Below are 5,529 nucleotides of genomic sequence, written 5' to 3'. Positions count from 1 at the left end.
TGCCAACCCTCAGAATCCCATCACCACCCCACCAAATCTTTTTCCTATAGCTTAAATTCTATGACTTTATCAAGTCACAGCATAATATAGTCAACACTCTAAGTTTTTGTCAGACCTCTTTTCCCAGGAGGGGCAGGACTTAGTAGTTCCCACTCCACAGCGGAGGACGGAGAGCACTTCCCCACTTTAGGGAGCACTCATCAAATGCTGACCCAAGGATCAGTACTGCCCTGGTGTATCTGTCTCCTCCACAGTGATGAGAATGTGATGAATACATGACTCCTGCCAGCACCAAATCGAAGCTGTGATGTGTGGGCCTCCTTTTGCCAACGTGTCGAGGGAGTGCAAAGTCACTTTCCATCACTTCAGCAGCACACCTGGACCCCAAATGGGGAGAAAAGTACAAATGAAGTTCTGAGATGATAAACTGGTGCCACAAATTGCTTGTGAATCAATAAAAGGAATCCAGATATCCTAAAATACAGCCTGGGCAAGCAGTCTTGTTGGTAGCAAGCAAAGCAACAAAGAATCCTTTTTTTTCCTGCCATGTTAATAAGTGAAGTTCTGGCTGCTGCTAAGCCCCACAGTATTCCTGAGTGATTAAGGAAGCTTCATTACTACCATCATGTCTTCTTCTACCCAAACATCCAGTGAAAACAGGTAATCTTACTATAAGGTTTGCTGTTAAAATCATGCCTGATACCTCCCGCAGCCACAAAGAGATTAGCCTCCCTTCTTCCCTGGAGTGGCTTTAACTCCCCAGGAGGGTGGTGTCCAGGCCCTTGTACAAGCCAGGTTTTCTTCTCAGCTCACGCGAGGGACTTCTTCCTGTGCATCTTGGGTTTCTTCACAGGTTGCAGATAGGGGTTATCAAAGGTGTTCTCCTCCCCATCCCGGCTGCCCCCTCTGTTCTGCTGCAGGACAGGTGTTCTCAGCTCTAGAATCATCGGTGTTGATAAGAACAGAGAGGTTCTCGGTGTCTGTCTGCTCATCCTCTTCCAAGGAATCCTTCTCTTCCATTTGTTGCATCTCCAGCTCAGATGGAAGAAGAGCTGTCAGGTAGGGAATGGTGAATGGTCTGGCAGCAATCAATGAAAATGTGCTGACATCACCTCTGAAAAATCTCAGGGTCTCACTTGTCTGGGCCATGAACTGGGTGAGTGCCTGTTCCACATCACATCTCTGGAGTGCAGCCTTCTCTTGCAGGACCTGGTAGTCTAACACAGGATCACGGTACATGGGAGTTTTGACGTAAGTATGGGGATCAGGGAACTCAGGAAAGTGGCTGGGGATGTGTGTTGAGAGGTAGGTTCTGCCTTGCAGTGAGGGCCTTAGGGATCACTGGCTGAATGGTCACTTCAGGCAGCAGTGATGACCATCCTCTGAGACCATTTTGCATAAGCTGGGAGAGTGTCCACATTGAAACCCATCTCAACAAGTGTGACCACGATATCCAACAGTGTGATATCCTGGCTGTGTGCTCACAGTAAGACTTGGCCTTCCTCCCAATTTCTGAAATGAAGCTCTGCAGTATCTCTGTCGATGTTTCCACGGCTGCTTTTTCAGCACTCTCAAACCCTGCCTCTGTCAGCAAGGAGCTCACAACCACTTGCAGGGTTCTCCTCCAGGCCAAATGGTAGTTATCAGCAGGGTTAGGAAACTGTTTACTTCCTGATCTTGTTCCGGAGCTGCTGACCTCAGTCGTGGCCACCAGGTCAGCCATCTTGCTCTGGCCCCCTGTAGTTTTTAAAAGGTGTTTTTTGTATGTAGCCAAAGCTGAGAATCACCATGGTAAGGAATTATAATGATAATTGCTTCATTCTTAATGGTTAAAAAGAAAAAGCATAATACATTAGCCAAAACTTGCTTTAGATTCCCCTTCTAAAGCTTTTTAAATTCAGTGTTAGGTGTTTGCTGTACCAAGGATAAACACTAACAAGACACAAAATGATTGTCGTGTTCTGATCCGTGTACTTTAACCTATTGGCTTGCACAAAGAAGTTTGCTCATGGCTAAGTCAACTGTAAAAATACTTTTTGCTTGAAATTAAATATGTACTCAAGATTGGTTTGCCCAGTGTCACTGCAAGGGCAGGTTAAAGCTCAGGGATAAGCTGCACACACCTTGGGGTGTGTCTAGACAATGTAATGTTCCATTAATATCAATGCACAAAAGCCAGTACTCTTCTCGCTAGCCTGTAAATCTCATGACTCATCTCAGTTTTGTTTCTCTCAAGAATAAGATTTTATTATGATGTTCATAGGGAAGTGAAAAAATACTTGAGAACACCAAATGGTGTTTTCTTTTACCTCAACTACTACAGCAAAATTTCCAGCCAGAGGACAATTCCAGTTCCATTTTTTAAGAGTTGTTGCTGATGTCTGAACATGTAGGATCCATGAGGGTAAGGATGTTTTGTTTGTTTGCTTTTTGTTTACTGCTCATCCCAGTAGGATATAGGCTACTGGACACATGGTAGATACTCGAGGAATATTTACTGAATTAACTAAGCTTTGTAGTTTAGATATTATGGCTTCCAATTCCCAAACACTGAAAATTCCAGTGTGAATTCATTTTAAAAATTCTTCTTTTTATTATTATGAGAGTCTAAAATGAATATTGTATGTCTATTATCTTAGTCTTATTTTTTACTTATTTTTTTTTTTAGAGACAAGGTCTTCCTTTGTTGCCCAGACTGGTCTTGAATTCCTAGCCTCAAGTGATCCTTCCACCTCAGCTTCCCCAAATGCTAGGATTACAGGTCTTTTCAGTATTCCTTCCTCCCTACTTCAGATGATGAAACTCCTATGTCCTATTGGGAACCAAGTCAATGTGGGCTCTCTCCCTGGCCATGATATATGCCAAGACATGTGGGATGTCTTGTGGCCAACACCTGTCATTCCCTACCCATTTCCACTCATGTCCCACCATATTGTTGGCTCCTAATCCAAGACAGTCTGCCCTGTGACTTTTCTACTAGAACCAATAAGGAAAATTGTCTCTATCTGCTGGACAGAATTGTGGGTACAGTTTCAGAGTCTGGAGCTAAGGGCAGTCATCTTTCCCACCTTGGAGCTAGAAGTTGTATATAGTAGCAAGCCAATCAGAGGCAAGCAGAATCAAAACATAGAGATGGGAGGGAGGAGAGAGAGACTGTTTTCTCTTTACTACACAACTCATTTAATATTTATTCCTTTTAAAAATAGAAATAATCGTTTGGTTTTGTCTGATTATGCAAGTAATAAATGTTAATTATAAAAAAGATCAGAAAATTTTAAAATGAACAAAATTAAAGTTACCTTGAGTTCCAGACACTATCTTTTGTACATATATATACATACATACATATAAGAATTGTATATTTTTATTTTCTTATTTTGAACAAAAGATTATGTTCTTATAATCTCCTTTTATTAACTTATGTATCATAAATGTCTTTCCATGTCAATAAGGATAGATTTATATCATTGCTTTAAAACACTGTATACTGTTTCATTGGGTATATTAACTGTAGTTTACTCCACCTCTTTTGTTGTAGATATTTCTTAAAATCTCTTGGTCGTTTTCTGAAAAAGGAATAAATCTCTGAAAAAGTTGACTTTCTATCACTTTCCCCTGAGAATCCCCTCATTCTGAATTTTGCTTGTATAATTTAAACATTTACAGGTTATTGGTTGGGTGGGAAAGGAGGAAGCAGACTTTTATGAGTTGTTAAAAACATAGAAAGTAGTGGTTTTCAACTGTGAAATCTTTTTTACCAAATATTAAACTTATTAATTTCAAAGAGATGAAGAATAGACATTGTGTTTGGTAAATTTCCTGGCTGGTTTCCAGATTCATTCAAAAAAGTGTTTATATAAGTGCCTGTGGCATAATATTTTGGTGGTGACTACCACTCCCTGAATGACTACCAAATCTCTAAATTATGAGGGTGTGGCTATTCAGTTGCATGAGTAAACACAGTTCCACTGCAGGCATTATTTATGCTTTATTAAGGTAACAAAGCAAGACTCAGCAACAGGAAATCAAGTAATAACAGAAATCTAAAACAATTATAAATATTCAATTTAAAGAAACTAATGATCAAAAGCAGAAGATATTATGTTTTAATAGCAAAAGGGAGGTCATCTTAGTCTTTCTGTTGTCTATAGCAGAATACCTGAAACTGGACAATTTATAAAGAAAAGAAATTTATTTGTTACAGTTATGGAGTTTAAGACCTCCTAAATTGAAAGGCCACTGCTGGTGCCCCTGCCTCCCAAAGTGCTAGGATTACAGGTGTGAGCCCCCCACTTACCTGTTTAAGTCCTTCACCTCTTAATACTGCCGCATTAAGGATGAAATTTCAACAGGAGTTTTGGAGGGGACAAATATTCACATTATGGCAAGATGAGAAAATGTAATAACATCTCAAAAGACTTTATAAATTACAAACAGGAATATATAAATTAGTAACTCTTGGACACTCTTGACATTTTTTTCCAATAGGAAAGGCTTCTTTTGAAATGAGAGCCAACTATAACAGAAAATAATATTATAATGAAATATCTTGACAGAATTTTTTTTTTTTTGAGACAGAGTCTCACTCTGTTGCCCTAGGGGTAGAGTGCCGTGGCATCTTAGCTCTTAGCAACCTCAAACTCTTGGGTTCAAGCCTCCTGCCTCAGCCTCCCAAGTAGCTAGGACTATAGGCACCCGCCACAATGCCTGGCTATTTTTTGTTGTTGTTGTTGTTGTTGCAGTTTTTTGGCCGGGGCTGGGTTTGAACCCGCCATCGCCGGCATATGGGGCCTGTGCCCTACTCCTTTGAGCCACAGGTGCTGCCCATCTGGCTATTTTTTGTTGTAGTTGTCATTGTTGTTGTTTAGCAGGCCCAGGCCGGGTTCAAACCTGCCAGCCCTGGTGTTTGTCACCAGCGCCCTAACCACTGAGCTATGGAGGCTAAGCCGAGAATCATTTTTTTAATTTCAGGTTAATGTGAGGGTACAAGCAACTAGCTCACAATTTTTGAATTTGTTAGGTAGAGTCCCTCTTGTCATTGTGTCCTGCACCCAAAAGGTGTGCCATACACCCTACATTGTGCCCATTAAGTGGGAGTATCCCTATCCTCCCCTCCTCCCCTTTCTTCTCTCTCTCATTCCCCTTCCACCCAACTTGAATTGAAATGAGTTTTTGTCCTATATGGGTGTGTGTTAGATTGTCTACTTGCTTCATATTTGTATTGAATACATTGGATATTTGCTTTTCCATTCTTGTGATACTTTACTAAGAAAAATGTGTTTCAACTTCATCCAGATTAATACAAAAGATGTAAAGTCACTATCTTTTTTATGGCTGAATAGTATTCCGTGGTATACATATACCATGGTTTGTTAATCCACTCCTGAGTTGATGGGCATTTAGGTTGTTTTGATAGAATCATTTTGAAAAAGAGATGTAGGGCACATAAAGCTGCTTTTATGGGTTCCTACTCACCCTTTATTCTTCCCGTTTACAAACAGCAGCTCTGTTGCTGTCCAGTTTCCTGAT

At 40.5% G+C, this 5,529-nt stretch overlaps 1 pseudogene; it reads right to left on the bottom strand.

The window, feature by feature from the left end:
- Nucleotides 1–809: 809 nt before the first annotated feature.
- On the bottom strand, nucleotides 810–1,723 carry LOC128581450 (transcription initiation factor TFIID subunit 8-like; annotated as a pseudogene).
- Between the last annotated feature and the right edge of the window lie 3,806 nt (nucleotides 1,724–5,529).

The sequence above is a fragment of the Nycticebus coucang genome, chromosome 3 (assembly GCF_027406575.1).
Source record: "Nycticebus coucang isolate mNycCou1 chromosome 3, mNycCou1.pri, whole genome shotgun sequence".
In the NCBI taxonomy this organism is placed as follows: Eukaryota; Metazoa; Chordata; class Mammalia; order Primates; family Lorisidae; genus Nycticebus; species Nycticebus coucang.
The sequence above is the reverse complement of the archived record's forward strand: the minus strand, read 5'-3'. Positions and strand labels throughout refer to the sequence as shown.